Source organism: Pan paniscus, chromosome X (genome assembly GCF_029289425.2).
Source record: "Pan paniscus chromosome X, NHGRI_mPanPan1-v2.0_pri, whole genome shotgun sequence".
Lineage (NCBI taxonomy): Eukaryota > Metazoa > Chordata > Mammalia > Primates > Hominidae > Pan > Pan paniscus.
In genome coordinates this window covers 148,748,324-148,766,308 of record NC_073272.2, presented here as the reverse complement: position 1 = coordinate 148,766,308, position 17,985 = coordinate 148,748,324, and the positions used below count along the sequence as shown (strand labels likewise).

At 39.8% G+C, this 17,985-nt stretch overlaps 1 pseudogene; it reads right to left on the bottom strand.

Annotated features, from left to right (window-relative positions):
* Positions 1 to 17,027: 17,027 nt before the first annotated feature.
* Positions 17,028 to 17,100, bottom strand: LOC112438651 (small nucleolar RNA U3; annotated as a pseudogene).
* Positions 17,101 to 17,985: the final 885 nt, after the last annotated feature.

Sequence of the window (17,985 nt, the reverse complement as noted above, 5' to 3'; positions counted from 1 at the left end):
ATAAATGGAACAAGTGAAACAACTTCTGCATTTCATCCCCTTACAGGTAATTAAGAAGAGAGAATAATACACTCTACCACACCTCTGGTAGAGTGTATTATTTATTCTCTCTTCTTAATTACCTGTAAGGGGATGAAACATCATCTATGATTGTCATGTTACCTGCAGTAAACTCCTCCCCATATGGAAGGACCATAAACTCCTGTCCCATGGAGTTTTAACCTGCCATGTCCATTCCTTTAGCTAAAGAATGTGAGTGGATATAACCGACTACATCCCAGTAGAAGCTTTAAGAGCCATTGTGGATTTCTGCCAGCATTCTTTCTCTTTCCTTCTGCCAGAAATAAGAACATCATCTCCCAAAGGGAGATTGCATCATTCAGGCTGGGTTCTGGAATGAGAAGACACATGGAGCAGAATTGACCCAAACCAGTGACCTATACTGTATATGAGAAATAAATGTTTCCTTTGTAAGCCACTGAGATTTTGGGGTTGTTTGTTACTGCAGAAAAGCTGACCAACACACTAAGGAATGAAGGTGCCTCAACAAAAAATAAAAGGATCTTTGGTCTAGGAAAGCTTTTTATACTCCCCTTTAGTACACACAGGGAGGCCCCAGAAGGAAGAACGTAATGAGAGGAGTTGAGATAAAGAAGAGTTCAATCACCATGTGTAATAAAGGAACTGAAGAACTTGAGGAGAATTTTCAATTTTCAATTTTCTGCTGGAGCACGGGATGGTAAACTATGGCCCAAGGGCCAAATGTAGCCCACCACTTGCTTCGGTAAATGAGGCTTTATTGGAACACAGCCAGGTCGATTCATTTATGCATTATCTTTGGCTGCTTTTGCTCCATAAAAGCAGAGTTCAGCAGTGATGACAAAGATCTTATGGTGTGCAAAACATAGAATATTTACTGTTTTGCCCTTTACAGAAAAAGTTTGCTGACAAATGTCATAGAGAGTGGATGAGATGGGGCTCTGAAATTTGTACAAGAGGAGAGGTAGGAAAATGATTTCTATAGAGAGAACAGACACAAGCAACAAGAGAGGAGATTGGAGTCTAAGAAGAAAGATACCCAAGGACAAACATTGTGGTAGGGAAACCAAGGAACTTTGAGATGTCTAATCTTCAATTCTGCATTGTTCCCTTTTCTGTTCTGTGCAGTAATTCCCCTCCACTATCCCCAAGCCTTAAGTAAGTCTGTTACATAGAGTATTCCAGTGCATGGGGTGTCTGGAGGAAGGAAGGAGAGAGAGACTGCTACAGACATTGCAAAGCAGGAGAAACTAGGATAATAACTGCCCCTTCTCACCTCTTGACGATTCCTTAACCCTTAGTTTCATCTCCTTGACAGACTGAGTTACTTGTCGCCGTTTCTTACTCCTTCTTATTCCCTGTTAATCCTTCCTGGCTTTTGCTCTCTTAACAAGTTTGTGTTATTGTTGAGGTCATCTGAGGTGCAGCTGTCCTCCTCAGTCAGGAAGGGCAGATTAGTAGTCTCTCAGTAGTCCTGAGCTCACACTCCCCCAATACCAACCATTGGTCCTTTGAGTAACCTCCTAGGATTCTTGGGGAGCAATGTAGATTTTTGCTTTCAGAAGGCTCTAGAATGGGTCAGAACAATAGGCAAATTAACTTCACTTCAAGACTGCTGGATAGTCAAGGATGAAAATTAACTGCCTATTTTCCATTACAAATTATGTTCATTCATCTTATCTAGGAGAGCTCTTTAGAGATTCTTTATTGGTGTCAAATGGCAAAGTAAAGATTCTCTAACAGTGAAGTGCTGGCAACATTGAGATGTCCTGAATTTGCATGTAATCCTCCTCCCCCATGATCTAATTCATGGAGGGAAATTAAAGCTCACAATTAAATCTTCTTATTTTTTAGAGTTAAGACCTAAAGAAGTTAAGGTTCAAAACTGAAATATCTTCTCCTTGTAAGTGAAAGTCAAAAGCTTAGAATTTCTATATCCAGAGAAATTAAAGTCCAAAATGTATTATAATGCTGTATTCTCCTCTGTCTTAGCCACAGGGATTCTCAACATCTGGGCACAGTGTGGCCTTCTTCAGCAGCAACTGCCTGGGTTGTCTTATTCCTCAGGAGCCGAATGAGTCTCTCATGTGGCTATGCTGGTCTTCTACTTCCCCATAGCTGAGACTCAGCCTTCGGACCATTGCCATCAACTCCCATCACTGCACTCTGCTCCACTCCAAATGACCTTGTCACAACATACAGTGGACACTTCTCAGCCCTTATTTAAGTAAATGACATCAGCATCGCACAGACAAAGAGGATGGTTCCCTGCCCTGTCAACAACTGTTCACCCCTCAGACCCACCTCCAACCCACATACAGATATCAGATTCCAGAACAACCACAGAAACAGAACCTGAAAAACAGACCCCAAATTGTATTACACATTTGGAAACATTAGTCGGTTTACTTCTTGTGAGAGGGGAGACTTGGCACTGATGACTCAGGTATACCAAGTCTTCACTAAAATCACATAGATAGAAGGGATATCGGTGATCATCCAGTGAGGGCCTGCCTTCAGGTGGCTGACTCTCTAGAAGAGATGGCCAGTGATTCCCTTTTTAAGGACAAAGGAATAATAACATTCCTAGACGATCCATTCCTCCCCTTCAATATGTTTTATTATCCTGTTTCTGCTAAATACACCTTTGCCTTCTCTTGTTCAGCCAGACTTCCATTTTAAATGACTAAAGTGGTAACTTAATGCTATTGTTTCTATGTTAGTGCAATGGGAAGAAAGCCACTGGATTGGCAGCCACTGACTTGTGCAATGATCCTGAACAAGTCATTCCACCTCTTTGGCCCTCATTTGCCATATGTAAAATGGAGAAGGGGTTGCACTGGCTGATCTTGGAAAGTCTCTGTAGTCCTAGTGTTCCAGGGGTTGGCCTGATATTTACAAAAACAAGCAAACCAACCAACAAACAAAAAAAAACCCTTGCTAGCCAGACTTTGCTCATGGAGACACTACAAATTCTGCCTGGTCTAGAGAACTTTTAGGATAGGTGAATCTTCAAAGTCCATTTTACTTAGGATTCAAATACAACAAAGACTTCAGCCTTAGATGATATGCCTTTGTACAGATCCCATTATGGAGAGCTATCTGCTGGAGTTTTTCAATTATGGATGGAGTTTATCAATTTTTTCCATCCTGAAGAATAGGGAGAAGATTCTAAGATTATGCTCATCTTTTTGGTTCAGGTGACTAGGTACGTGGTGGGGCCAATCTCTGAGACAGAGGAAAAAGAAGGAGGAGGTTTAGTGGGAAGATGATGTTTTGGATACATTGAGTTTGAGGTGCCTATGGGATATATTTGTGGAGATATTCCACATCCATTAGAAAATATTGTATTTTTAAAGAAAATCATATTCATTTTCATAATCTTACTTCATTTTCATACCAATTCTATAATATTCCTCCCATATGACAGATAATTTGTAAGTATTGTTTCCATTTGAGAGATAAACAGGCCAAAGAGGCTAACTTAAAGGAAATGAAATGATGGATGGAATAGTGACTTACAAACATTAAAGTGCTGTGCACATGAGGAGGCTGATAATTTCCTCCAGGTCCACCAGAAAGGGATCACTGAGCTCAGATTAGATCCTGGCATTTTCTGACATTTGTTCCTCTGTTTCTCCAGGAATTACATCATGCATCTGTACATTAATTCATTCCTCAAATCAGCTAACTAATCAACATTTGTTGAGCAGCTATGTGTATTAAGCAGTATGCTCAATGCTGGGTTAATGAAGAAGACAATTTTTGTTCTTGAAGAACTTTCATCTGAGAGAGGAAGGCAGACCTATAAATGATGACAAGATAGTGTGGCAAGTGCTATTATGGGAGTAGAACAGTGAGACCTGACATAGTCTTGGGGTTTAGGGAGGGCTTGCTTCCCTGAAATAATATTAAGACCTGGAAGAAAAAGTCAGACAAATGGTGGAGGACAACGGTGGTTATGTGGCAGTGAGACATTGTGTGTGCAAAGCCTTGAGACAGAAGATATCACAGATAACCAGTACGGGTGGATGTGGAGTGAGGGAATAATGGCATGCAACAAGTCTGGGGATAAAGAACAGGGGCTGGGTCATGTGTGATCTTTTAAGACATTCGTTCTAGTTATCTATCACTGTATAACAAACTACCCCCAAACTTAGTGGCTTAAAGCAGCCATTTTATTTTGCTCATAATTTTATGAGTCAGAAATCTCGGAAGGGTGGCTGGTTGGTTTGCCTGTGATCCACATGGCATCATCTTGTGGGGGATAGGGCTGGAGAATCCACTTTTCAGTTGGCTTCTTTGCTTACATATCTGAAATTTCAGGATTCTTTGACCTCTGTCTCCACACTGCATTTTACCCTGCGGTATGGCCATCTCAGGACATTTGGCCTCTTTATATGACAGCTGGCTTTCTCCAGAGTGAGCTCTCTAAGAAAGCTGGGCAGATGGTGACATAGCTTCAGAAGTCCCAGAACATCACTTCTGCCACATTCTATTAATTCAGCAAGTCAATAAGTCCAGGCCAGATAAAAGGGGAGGGAAAGTAGATTCCACCTCTCAATGAGGTTGCGTGGGGGTGAGGTTGCAAAGAATTTGCATCCATCTTTATTCTGTCACACCACGATAAAGAGTTTTGTATTTGTCCCAAGTGCAATGAACTTATTGTGGTGTTTTTAGAATGAGGGTGACAGGATGATCAGATAAATTTTAAATATATCTCTTTAGCTTCAGAGTGGAGCATAAATTGGAAGGAGAATTGAGATAGGTGGAAGAGAGACCAGTTAAGAAAGTTTTGAAGAGGCCAGGCTTGACTTGATGATAGGATGGTGGCAGTGATGTTAAAGAAAAGTAGAAGAATGTCTTTTAAAATTTCAGGAGGTAAAATCAACAGCATTGATTCAATAAGGGGGATGAATGTTCTTTTCATGTTATGCTGATGCAGTGTTTTTTCTTTTATTCATTTATTTATTCTTTCTTTTCAATCCATGTATTCACTGAAATACATTCACTGAACACTGACTATATTAATGGGATCTTTCAGGAACTGTGCTCTGTACTGTAGGAGATACCAAGAGGTTTCTGCTCTCAGGGAGCTCAGTGCAGTGTTAGAACTTGTTCACAGTTTCAATCGATTATTCAATAATAGCAATATCAATCAACCATGTGTTGACTCTTTATACTGTGCCAGCCACTTTACATATTCAGTAGCCCTTTGTCCTTTGCATATGTATTTATTTAATATGTGGTTTCAGCGACTGTTTAATAACACGTAGCCATTTGTAACTGATGGAGGCACTGGAGGTTGGCGTGTGGGAAAAAGTCTATAGCCCAATACCCAGTATCTGCAGATTCACATGGTTTTGATCTTCTCCATCCATCACTGCCACAGAAGAAGTTCTAATTTGGGATCCAAAAGTGCCCATGAAATTTTCCAGAAATACTTCCTTTCATGGGGAGATCTGTATTATGTATAGCCTTCTTTAATCCCTAACTCTATCATTACGAATGGGTTCCCATCATTACCTCTAACTCTCCACTCTCCACTCTGCTCCCAGAGACCAGACCTCTGAATACATTCTTGCGCAGGGCATGACTGTGATTCACTGGGGAGGAGGAGGTGACTCTTTCTCCTTCTTTATCCCAAGAACACGCTGCAGATATTTCACAGCTTAAAAAAAGAATAAAGAGTGTTAATTCCCACAAGCTTCTAGTGGATTTGGGACAATAATTCTGCGCATCCCAGCAATAATGGACCTCTTTCTTTGGAATCTAGAACCCAATTGGCCTAGCTGCTGAGAGTTCTGGTCAACCCATCTCCCCTCTGTCTCCATTCAGTGCCTCAGTACCACTTTCTCCCCTCTTCTCTCGATGCCCTGAAACTTTGGTATTTAGAAATTAAACCTTAGTAATGCGGTTTGGTAACAACCAGACTGAGGTGGATTCAACCCAGTGACCTCAAGAGGAAAGAATTTCTGAAATGATTTTTTTTTCAGGTTTTCAAAGAAGCTGGTACTGTACTTTTCATTTCACACATCACAAATTTACATCTTCAAAAGCTAGAAAATATCAACACCTCAGAAAAATATGGTGTAAAATATGTGGACATCTGCTCACCTGAAGCAGCAGTAATCACAGAGAAAATTGTAATCCCCTGGACTAGACCAGCATTAGGCTTTAGTGCCTAGGACCTGACTTAGGGCCATCCTCAACCTTCTTAGTTCTATATAACATAAAAGTCCAGCCAGCACATTCCCTGAACTAGGCTGCTGGTAAAACCAGAGACTTGTTTCAACAGAAAGTCAACAATGAAGCCGTTGTGTTTCATTGGAGTGAGACAGGATTGGAGGAGCTAAGCTTCCCACTGTGGTTTAACACCTTCAATGGGGCCTTCCTCTCCAGCCCAGCCCTGTTGGGTTAGGAGTCAGCATTCGACAGGTATTTCCTGAGGGCCCTTTTCACTGTTCCCTCTCAACGTGTGCATTCACGGCCAGGTCGTTTATCCTGCCTGCCACCTTGGGCTGATGAAAATGTTGCTTTGACTTATGACATGAGCACTTCCTCAGAAAGTTGGGGACCCCAAGTGAGTTCTATCCCTAACTTTTCTCTATGGAAAGTTTTTTTTTTTAATTGTTTATAGTCTGTGAATTTTGGATGGCAGCCAATGCTGAAGCCAAGAGGAAGGCTGTCTCTGTGGGATGTTGCTTGCATCCACCACCGTGGTAAGCACGTGATGTTGTCATCAGTGTATTTGGCTCTAATGAAATGCTTTCTTTGTCTAAGAGGATATCTGTTTGCATGTTTATACATTATCCTACGCTGTTAATTGGCAATCATGTTTTTATTTAATTTTATGAGATTAATGTAACCTCTTTTTGAGCCCTAATACATCACATGGCAAATAAAACTCAGACATTTTTGGGTTGAACAGAACTAGCCTGCCACCAGACCTCTCTTCTAATTCCTGAAATATCAGCCAATTATACCAAGACTTAGCAGTACAAAAACCACAAACTCATCTGTAAGGCAAGGAATTGGTAGCACATAAAAGGATAATTATTTGAGTTTGAGGAAGAATAACTGAGGAAAGTGGTAAAATCTTTTATGACAATGTTTAGACATAATCAAAATTATCATGACTGGCTTGGTTTAGGTATTGCATTGTTGCAATTTGGGGGATGCAATGATGATGCCATTTAGGCACATAGGTGCCATCTAAGGGTTATGGTTGGTGGTAAGAAAGGTTTCTTAAGAGCAGCTTCTTGGTTAGATCACTACATTCTAGAGAATGTGGGTTTAACCTTTCTTGAGTAACCTTCTTGGTTAGGTCACCACATTCTAGAGAAGTGGGTTTAACCTTTCTTGAGTAACCTTCTTGGTTAGGTCACCACATTCTAGAGAAGTGGGTTTAATCTTTCTTGAGTCTTGGACCAATTTGGAAATCTGAGAGAACCTATGGTTTGCCCCACACTCCCACATGCTTATATGCTCATCTACACACATTTATACATATAGTTTAAGTGGGGCGTCCACTGAGCTTCCAAAGACTTGTCCTAAAGGACCATGGATTCCAGGTTAAAAACTCCAGTTCTCAGGCCTGGTTCTTAGTTTTAAACCGTCTTGGGGTGCCAGAGATGAGGATAGACTCATGCTAACTGAAATACCAGACAGAAGCGATGAATAAGGCAAAATAATTTATAACAGGGCTTCCTTCTTTCCAATAACCAGAATGCTTTTGTGTTCACTTCTCAATATCCAGAGATATGGGAAATAGAATCATTTAGCCAAATATTACTTGGAGAGGTGAGTGGCCTGAGGGTGAACTTTTTACTCCATCAATGAGGGAACTCAGTGATCTGTCCCTGTCCTAGAGTAAAGATCCTCTTCTCAGTGGCCTCCAGATCCAGGATCTCTCTCCCTTAGACAGTGCTGGATATACACATGACAACTTGTGCTTCTTTGAATTCAGTTTTCCATGCTGGTTAGCCCGCTCAATTGATACGTTCTTTCTTTAGACAGTACCTGTTCCCTTAAGCCCTGGAGCCACGTGTGTTTCTTCTAATTTTAAGATGCTGCAATCTTAGCTCCACAGGTATGGAGGATTCATGAGAGCAGAGATGGACCCAATCTGTGCTTTTCATTGACTCTAGTTGTTCCAGGAACTCACAAGAAAAGTTGAAGGAGTTCCTGTAAATTTGATTTGGTTTGTGGCAGTCATGTTTTGTTTGTGTCTACCCCAGCCCTGAGCTAGAACTTGGACAGGAGAAGACAGCAGTGGTCCAGGCTGAAAAATTCCCAGGTTTAACTCCCGGTTAAAGTTTTGTGTAGTCAGGGAGGCTGTGATTCACATTTCCCAAAAGACTGGTTCAGAGTGTATATGCATATTTTAATGTTGTGTATTCATGCATTGGACCATATTTCCAGCCACTTTGCCAAAAAACTATCTTTACAATGTGCCCCCATTGGTGTAAATGTCTGAAGATCCAAGGGGGTTTGAATGGAATAGTTGAATGTCAACTTTGTCCCCAAAGTTGGTTCATAATCCTCTTAAAATGTTTATATTTAGGAGTTCTCTGATGGCCAAAACATCCTCATTGACTCATATAATCTAATACGGCAGAAGGACACGTCTCTACCCTAACATGAAAACTGTTGGCCTCTCTTAAACCCTAATGGGACAACATTATTTCAGAATGCAAAGGCATCTGGTAGAATTTGTACTGTACCAATGCCTGGGAAGGGAACCACACCCAGTCCAGGCTTTTATTCATCAGTGGGTGAGTTGGACTTCTGGAAGGATGACAAGTATCTTAAAACAGTTATTACTTCCCTGTCAAAAGTTTGACAGTTGAGCTGAAACCTAATATTTCTAACAATAATTCCAAAATGTTGCAAACTAATGACTGATCCTGGAGAGAAAGGAATGTCCGCAGCATAGAGCACTCATCCCTGGGGCACTGCCTTGCATTCTCATTCTTTAGACTAGCCTTACACCTCATAAATCTGTCAGTCATTTCAAATAAAATTTCTGTTTATGTTGTGAAAACTATTTCCAGTGTTTCACGTGAACTGTCTGCAAACTGATAAGACAATGAAGGCTGGATTCCACATTGAAATAAGGCAAGAAAATGAGTTTCTATTTTAACCGATAATTTCTTTGCTACCTCTATTGCTGCACACCTATTAAAAAAGCTAGTGTCACATTTCCTTCAGTTTGGAGAATTTAAGTTGAATCTTCTCATTTGGGTTGCCATCTGGTGTGCTACTAACAGTCTCCGAGAGTAAGAGGCCATCTGTTAATACTTTTTCCAGGAAGCTTTTTATAGAGCAGTGAAGTGGCAACTCTCAAAAACACATTGTAATGACTTACATGAACTTGAGTATATGTACAAATTGAGGCTGATACTTTGTTTCTACCAACACTATTTTCTTCCATTGAGGAGGGACAGAGGAATCAAGAAATGTATATTTGTATGCAAAAAATGTGCATCCCTACCATGTGGAGAGCCATAAAGTTAACAAGTTATTGGCTTTATGGTATTTTAAAAAGTAAGGTTATAAATACATACTGAGAAGTAATAATAATAATAATGATATTGATAGTCATGTATTGACCACTCGCTATCTTCCACCTAATGTGTCAAATGTTTTACATGCATTGACTTATTTTATTTTTACAACGACCCTGATAAATACTTGCCAATATTATACTGTTTACAGATGAAAAAGAATTGGTGCTCAGAGAGGTTAATGACATGTCCCTGTGCTGAGGTAGTAGTAGCCAGCACCTGAACACAGTTTTCTTTTCTTTTTAAAATTTTTTTCTGACTTCAAAGCCTGTGCTATTCTTTATGAGCTATTCTTTCTCACTGTCCTGTGAAGCTTGGAACAGTCTGTCTTTTGTAACTAGCTGGATACCAGCTACTAAACTTCCTATCTCTAGAAATAAAGGTTTAAGTAAATTTGATCAAGGACAGCTGGTGGTTTGCATTAATAACAGTATGGGTCAGGTTTTGCTGTAGTTACAAATAACCCTAAATCTCAATGGCTTGCCCAAAAAGAAAAAAACAAAAAACAAAAAACAAAACATATTTACTGGCCATGCGGCATGCCTGACTCAGGTCACGGGAACTCTGCTCATTGTGATGACTCATTGCTGGAGCCTCCATCCCTACCCAGGCTTCCATGATCACAGTGATACTGGCCACTCCTCACTTCCTCGCACATTTCACTGGCCGAAGCAAGGACTTGATCAATCCAAATTGGAAGATTAAAGTTAATTTTTCTAAATGGGCTAGGAAATTTCAATTTTATATGTGCATCCAGCAGGAGAACCACAATATTTGGGCCTACCCCTAGTTACTGCAGCAACTAGATCAGTTGATTAAAAGCCTTCTGATTTCTGGTCCTTTTTTCACTGTGCATTTTTCAATTTGAGATTATGATAAATGGTCCTACACCATACTTTTGCATTGCCTGGGCTACAATATATTTTTGTCTGGTGGCATTAACTGATCTTTAAGAATCACACCTTATTTGAACCAGACTCCTTTCTATCTAGCATGTGTCACATTTCTCTTTTGAATCTATGTTCTATAAACATAGGAAGACACCGGTGTACACAAATCATCCCAGTATCTTTTTCATCCAATTGGAGGTTGCTCCAAAGATGATTTCAGATAGTATAATATAACTGAATTTTCCTTTTGGTCTATGTCATAGTATTTCAATTTCAATTATGTTTTAAAATTTTTGTTTTTAACAGGTCCCTATTATATTCAAAATAGACTTCATTTTTGCATTTGAGGTAAATAAATGATGAAGGTATTTATGTCCTGACATCAACTTTACAAGAGAACTCGAAGAGTAGTTTGGACAAAGCTATTGTTTAGGTGTTCCTTCATGTTGGCGGCCACTTCATCAGGCCACTAGGGTGAGTGTACTCAAGGACCCAAAGGTCAGCTTGCCCTTGTTAGACAGTATGACTTTTGGGGCCTTGGCAAACTATTCAGCAATATTTAAAATATCTAGTTTATTTTTGTTATGTTTTCTTTTACATTTACTGTTTATTTCTAAGATTATAAAAGTAATACATGTTGTATTAATCTGTTTGTGCCAGAGTACCACAGACTGCGTAATTTATAAAGAATAGAAACGTATTTTCTCACAGTTCTGGAGGCTAGAAAGTCCAAGATCAAGGTGCTGGCATCTTTTGAGGGTCTCCCTGCTGTATGCTCCATAACACTGTGTACTCATGTGGTGGAAGGGCAAAGAGGCCAAAGGGAGCCAAACTTTCTCTTTAATAATGGCATTGATCTATTCATGAGGGCAGAGCCCTCATGACTTAAATATCTTCCATTAGGTCCTATCTTCTGACACTGTTGGATTGAGGGCTAAGTTTCTAACACATAAATTTTGGGGGACACATTTAAACCATAGCATATGTTAATTGCTAAAATTTTGGAAAATATAGCAAAAATGATAAAAAGGAAGAATTGCTAATAATCATTAATGATTATATTAAAATAACAACCACTTTTACAATTTTGGAAAATAACTTTTAATACTTTCTGTATGTTCTGCCTATCACTCTCACCCTCCCAACAAATCAGTAGCCCATTTTGTACTGTAGTAGTAAACCTGTAATATTTCTTCAAAGTACTTAAGTCTGTAATTTTAAACAGTACTTATTTTGGTATTTATATGTTTAATATATCTGCTGCACCGGAATGTAAATACCATGAAGAGAATTTTGTGTTCTTGTGCCAGATGCTGGCACCTTGATCTTGGACTTCCTGGCCTGTGAGAAAATAAAATTCCTGTTCTTTATAAATTACTGTCTGTGGTGCTCTGTTATAGCAGCACAAACAGACTGAGATAACATGTATCTCTAGAGCCTATCAGAGTGCTTACCACACAATAGGCATCTGATAAATATTTATTAAATAGATGGAACGGACTGCCCGGGGAAGGGGAGGGCTGCCACCTGGGCTGGTTGTACAACTCAGCTGTTCCAGCCTTCAGGCTATGGAGAGTCCGAGCCAACAGGGGCAGAGGTGGTTCCCCACCACGACGCAGCTGTTTCGTGGAGGCATGGCCAGGCTGCTTCTTTAAGCGGGATCCCAATCCCACTCCTCCTTGCGGGGGTGGTGGGGGGGCGAGAAGGGGAGTCCTCCCAGTGGGGGCCACCGGCTACCTCGGCTAGTGTTCTCCCTGGGACGGAGTGGCTGAGGGCAGAGCAGGCCACTACCTTGACCATTTGAGCTTCTCAGCTGCTCCAATCTGTGGGCCTTGGAAAGCCCAATTCAAGGGCTCAAGGGATCTCCAACACAACAGAGCTGCTCTACCAAAAAGCAGCCAGACTGCTTCTTTAAGCAGATGCCTGATCCCATTTCTCCTGAATGGCTGAGACCTGCCAACCAGGGTCTCCAGCCACCTCCTTCATCCCCCCTGGCATGAAGCTTCCAGAGGAAGGGGCAGGCTGCCGTCTTTGCTGTTTCATAACCTTCATTGGTGATACCTCCAGGCACGGGAAAAATTAAGGCAACCAGCATCTGGAGCAGACCCCCAGCAAACTACAGCAGCCCTATGGAAGAGTGGCCTGACTATTCAAACAAACAAAGAAACAAATAGAAAACAAGAAAACAAAACAAAACAAAACAAAAAAACCCCATCCAAAGGTCAGCAACCTCAAAGATTGAAGTTAGATAAGCCCACAAAAATGAGAAAAAAAACATGAAAACGCTGAAAACTCAAAAAACCAGAATGCCCCTTTTCCTCTAAATGACTGCAACACCTCTCCAGCAAGGGCTCAGGACTGGGTTGAGGCTGAGATGGCTGAAATGACAGAAGTAGGCTTCAAAAGGGGGGTAATAATGAACTTTGCTGAGGCTAAATGAACATGTGGTAACACAATGCAAAGAAGCTAAGAATTACGATAAAACAATACAGGAGCTGGCAGCCAAAAATAGCCCATTTAGAGAGGAACACAACTGACCTATTAGAGCTTAAAAACACAGTACAAGAACTTCACAATGCAATCACAAGTATTAATAGCAGAATAAACCAAGTGGAGGAAAGAGTCTCAGATCTTGAAGACTATCTTTCTGAAATAAGACAGGCAGACAAGAATAGAGAAAAAAGAATGAAAAGGAATGAACAAAACCTCTGAGAAAGGGTTCAATTCAACAAGAAGAGCTAACTATCCTAAATATATGTGCACCCAATACAGGAGCACCCAGATTTAGAAAGCAAGTTCTTAGAGACTTTCAAAGAGACTTAGACTCCCACACAATAATAATCAGAGACTTTAACACCACACTGACAATATTAGACAGGTCATCAAGATAGAAAATTAACAAAGATATTTAAGGCCTGAACTCAGCTCTGGGTCAAGCAGACCTGATAGATATCTATAGAACTCTCCACCCAAAAACAACAGACTATACATTTTTCTCATCACCATATGGCACTTTAAAATTGATCACATAATTGGAAATAAAACACTCCTCAGCAAATGCAAAATAACTGAAGTCATAACAAACAGCCTCTCAGACCACAACATAATCAAATTAGAACTCAAGAATAAGCAACTCACTAAGAACCACACAACTACATGGAAACTGAACAACCTGCTTCTAAATGACTCTTGGGTAAATAATTAAATTAAGGCAGAAATTAAGAAGTTCTTTGAAACTAAGGAGAAAAAAGAAATGACATATCAGAATCTCTGGAGTGCAGCTAAAGCAGTGTCAAGAGGGAAATTTATAGCACTAAAGGCCTACATTCAAAAGCTTGAAAGATCTCAAGTTAACAACCTAACATCACAAGTAAAAGAACTAGAGAACCAAGAGCAAACAAACCCTAAAGCTAGCAGAAGATAAGGAATAACCAAGATTAGAGTTGAACTGAACGAGATAGGGACATGAAAAACCCTTCAAAAATCAGTAAATCCAGGAGCTGGTTTTTTGAAAAAATTAACAAAATAGACTGCTAGCTAGATAGCTAGACTAATAAAGAAGAAAAGATAGAAGATCCAAATAAACACAATCAGAAATGATAAGGGGGATATCACTACTGACTCCACAGAAATATAAACAATAATCAGAGAATGCTATAAACACCTCTATGCACATAAACTAGAAAATCTAGAAGAAATGGATAAATTCCTGGATACATACACCCTCCCAAGACTGAACCAGGAAGAAATTGAATCCGTGAATAGATCAATAACAAGTTCTGAAATTGAGAAAGAAATACATAACCTACTGGCCAAAAAAAGCCCAGGACCAGACAGATTCACAGCTGAATGCTACCAGAGGTACAAAGAAAAGCTGGTATTATTTCTACTGAAACTATTCCAAACAACTGAAAAGGAGAGACTCCTCCCTAACTCGTTCTATGAGACCAGCATCATCCTCATACCAAAACCTGGCAGATAACAACAAAAAAGGAAAACTTCAGGCCAATATTCTTGATGAACATCACTGCAAAATTCTCGACAAAATATTGGCAAACCGAATCCACCAGCATATCAAACAGCTTATCCATCATGATCAAGTAGGCTTCATTCCCAGGATGCAAGGTTGGTTCAAAATAAGCAAATCAATAAATGTGACTCATCACATTAACAGGACTAAAGACAAAAACACATGATTATCTCAATAGATGCAGGAAAGGCCTTTGATAAAATTTAACATCCCTTCATGTTAAAAACTCTCAATAAATTAGATATTGAAGGAACATGCCTCAAAATAATAAGAGCCATCTCTGACAAACCCACAGACAATATCATACTGAATGGACAAAAGCCCGTTCTCCTTGAAAACTGGCACAAGACAAGGATGCCCTCTCTCACCACTCCTATTCAATGTAGCATTGGAAGTTCTAGCCAGGGCAATCAGGCAAGAGAAAGAAATTAAGGGTATTTAAATAGGAAGAGAGAAATTCAAACTATCTCTGTTTGCAGATGACATGATCCAATATATAGAAAACCCCATTGTCTCAGCCCAAAAGCTTCTTAAGCTGATAAGCACTTCAGCAAAGTATCAGGATACAAAATCAATGTGCAAAAAATCGGTAGCATTCCAATACACCACAACAGACAAGCAGAGAGCCAAATCATGAATGAGCTCCCATTCACAATTGCCACAAAAAGAATAAATACCTAGGAATACAGCTAACAAGGGAAGTGAAGGACTTCTTTAAGGAGAACTATAAACCACTGATCAGAGAGGACACAAACAAATGGAAAAACATTCCATGCTCATGGACAGGAGAAATCAATATTGTGAAAATGGTCCTACTGAGGCCAGGCACGGTGGCTCATGCCTGTAATCCCAGAACTTTGGGAGGCCGAGGCGGGTGGATCACCTGAGGTCAGGAGTTCGAGACCAGCCTGACTAACATGGAGAAACCCTGTCTCTACTAAAAATACAAAATTAGCTGGGCGTGGTGGTGCATGCCTGTAATCCCAGCTACTTGGAAGTCTGAGGCAGGAGAATCACTTGAACCCGGGAGGCAGAGGTTGCAGTGAGCTGGGATCATGCCGTTGTACTCCAGCCTGGGCAACAAGAGCGAAACTCCGTCTCAAACAAACAAACAAACAAACAAACAAAAAAGAAAGAAAGAAACAAACAAAAAAAGATACTGGTTTTACTGCCCAAAGTAGTTTATAGATTCAATGTTATTTCCATTAAACTACCATTGACATTCTTCATAGAATTAAAAGAAACTATTTAAAAATTCATTTGGAACCAATAAAAGAGCCCAAATTGCCAAGACAATCTTTTTTTTTTTTTTTTTTTTTAATTATACTTTAAGTTTTAGGGTACATGTGCACATTGTGCAGGTTAGTTACATATGTATACATGTGCCATGCTGGTGCACTGCACTCACTAACTCGTCATCTAGCATTAGGTATATCTCTCAGTGCTATCCCTCCCCCCTCCCCCCACCCCAACACAGTCCCCAGCATGTGATATTCCCCTTCCTGTGTCCATGTGATCTCATTGTTCAATTCCCACCTATGAGTGAGAATATGCGGTGTTTGGTTTTTTGTTCTTGCGATAGTTTACTGAGAATGATGGTTTCCAGTTTCATCCATGTCCCTACAAAGGACATGAACTCATCATTTTTTATGGCTGCATAGTATTCCATGGTGTATATGTGCCACATTTTCTTAATCCAGTCTATCATTGTTGGACATTTGGCTTGGTTCCAAGTCTTTGCTATTGTGAATAATGCCGCAATAAACATACGTGTGCATGTGTCTTTATAGCAGCATGATTTATAGTCATTTGGGTATATACCCAGTAATGGGATGGCTGGGTCAAATGGTATTTCTAGTTCTAGATCCCTGAGGAATCACCACACTGACTTCCACAATGGTTGAACTAGTTTACAGTCCCACCAACAGTGTAAAAGTGTTCCTATTTCTCCACATCCTCTCCAGCACCTGTTGTTTCCTGACTTTTTAATGATTGCCATTCTAACTGGTGTGAGATGATATCTCATAGTGGTTTTGATTTGCATTTCTCTGATGGCCAGTGATGATGAGCATTTTTTCATGTGTTTTTTGGCTGCATAAATGTCTTCTTTTGAGAAGTGTCTGTTCATGTCCCTTGCCCACTTTTTGATGGGGTTGTTTGTTTTTTTCTTGTAAATTTGTTTGAGTTCATTGTAGATTCTGGATATTAGCCCTTTGTCAGATGAGTAGGTTGCGAAAATTTTCTCCCATTTTGTAGGTTGCCTGTTCACTCTGATGGTAGTTTCTTTTGCTGTGCAGAAGCTCTTTAGTTTAATTAGATCCCATTTGTCAATTTTGGCTTTTGTTGCCATTGCTTTTGGTGTTTTGGACATGAAGTCCTTGCCCACGCCTATGTCCTGAATGGTAATGCCTAGGTTTTCTTCTAGGGTTTTTATGGTTTTAGGTCTAATGTTTAAATCTTTAATCCATCTTGAATTGATTTTTGTATAAGGTGTAAGGAAGCGGTGCTCTACACGTTCAGAGAAACTTCTCTAGTAACGAACTATAGAAATGATTCCTGAAAGTATAGTCTTTGCCAAGACAATCTTAAGCAAAAAGAACAGAGCTGGAGGCATCACATGCCATGACTTCAAACTATACTAGAAAGCTACAGTTACCAAAACATCTTGGTACTGGTACAAGAACAGGCACACAGACCAACAGAACAGAATAGAGAACCCAGAAATAAGATCACACACCTTCTACCATCTGATCTTCAACAAAACTGACAAAAACAAACAGTGAGGAAATGATTTCCTATTTAATAAATGGTGCTGGGAGAACTGGCTAGCCATATGCAGAAAATTTAAACTGGACCCCTTCCTTACACCATATACAAAAATTAACTCAAGATGTATTAAATACTTAAATGTAAAACCCAAAACTATAAAAACTCTAGAAGAAAATCTAGGCAATACCAGTCAGGACATAGACATGGGCAAAGATTTCATGATGAAGATGCCAAAAGCAATTGCAACGAAAGCAAAAATTGACAAATGGGTTCTAATTAAAGAGTTTCTCCACCTCAGAAGAAACTGTCATCAGAGTGAACAGATGACATACAGAATGGGAGAAAATTTTTGCAATCTGTCCATCTGACAAAGGTCTAATATCCAGCTTCTACAAGGAACTTAAATTTACAAGAAAAAAACACGCATTAAAAAGTGGGCAAAGGACATGAACAGACACTTCTCAAAAGAAGACATACATGTGGCCAACAAACCTATGAAAAAAGCTCTACATCTCTAATCATTAGAGAAATGCAAGTCAAAACCTCAATGAGATACTATCTTACACCAGTCAGAATGGCTATGATTAAAAAGTCAAAAAGCAACTGATGCTGGTGAGATTGTGGAGAAAAAGGAACCCTTTTACACTGTTGCTGGGAGTGTAAATTAGTTCAACCATTGTGGCAGATA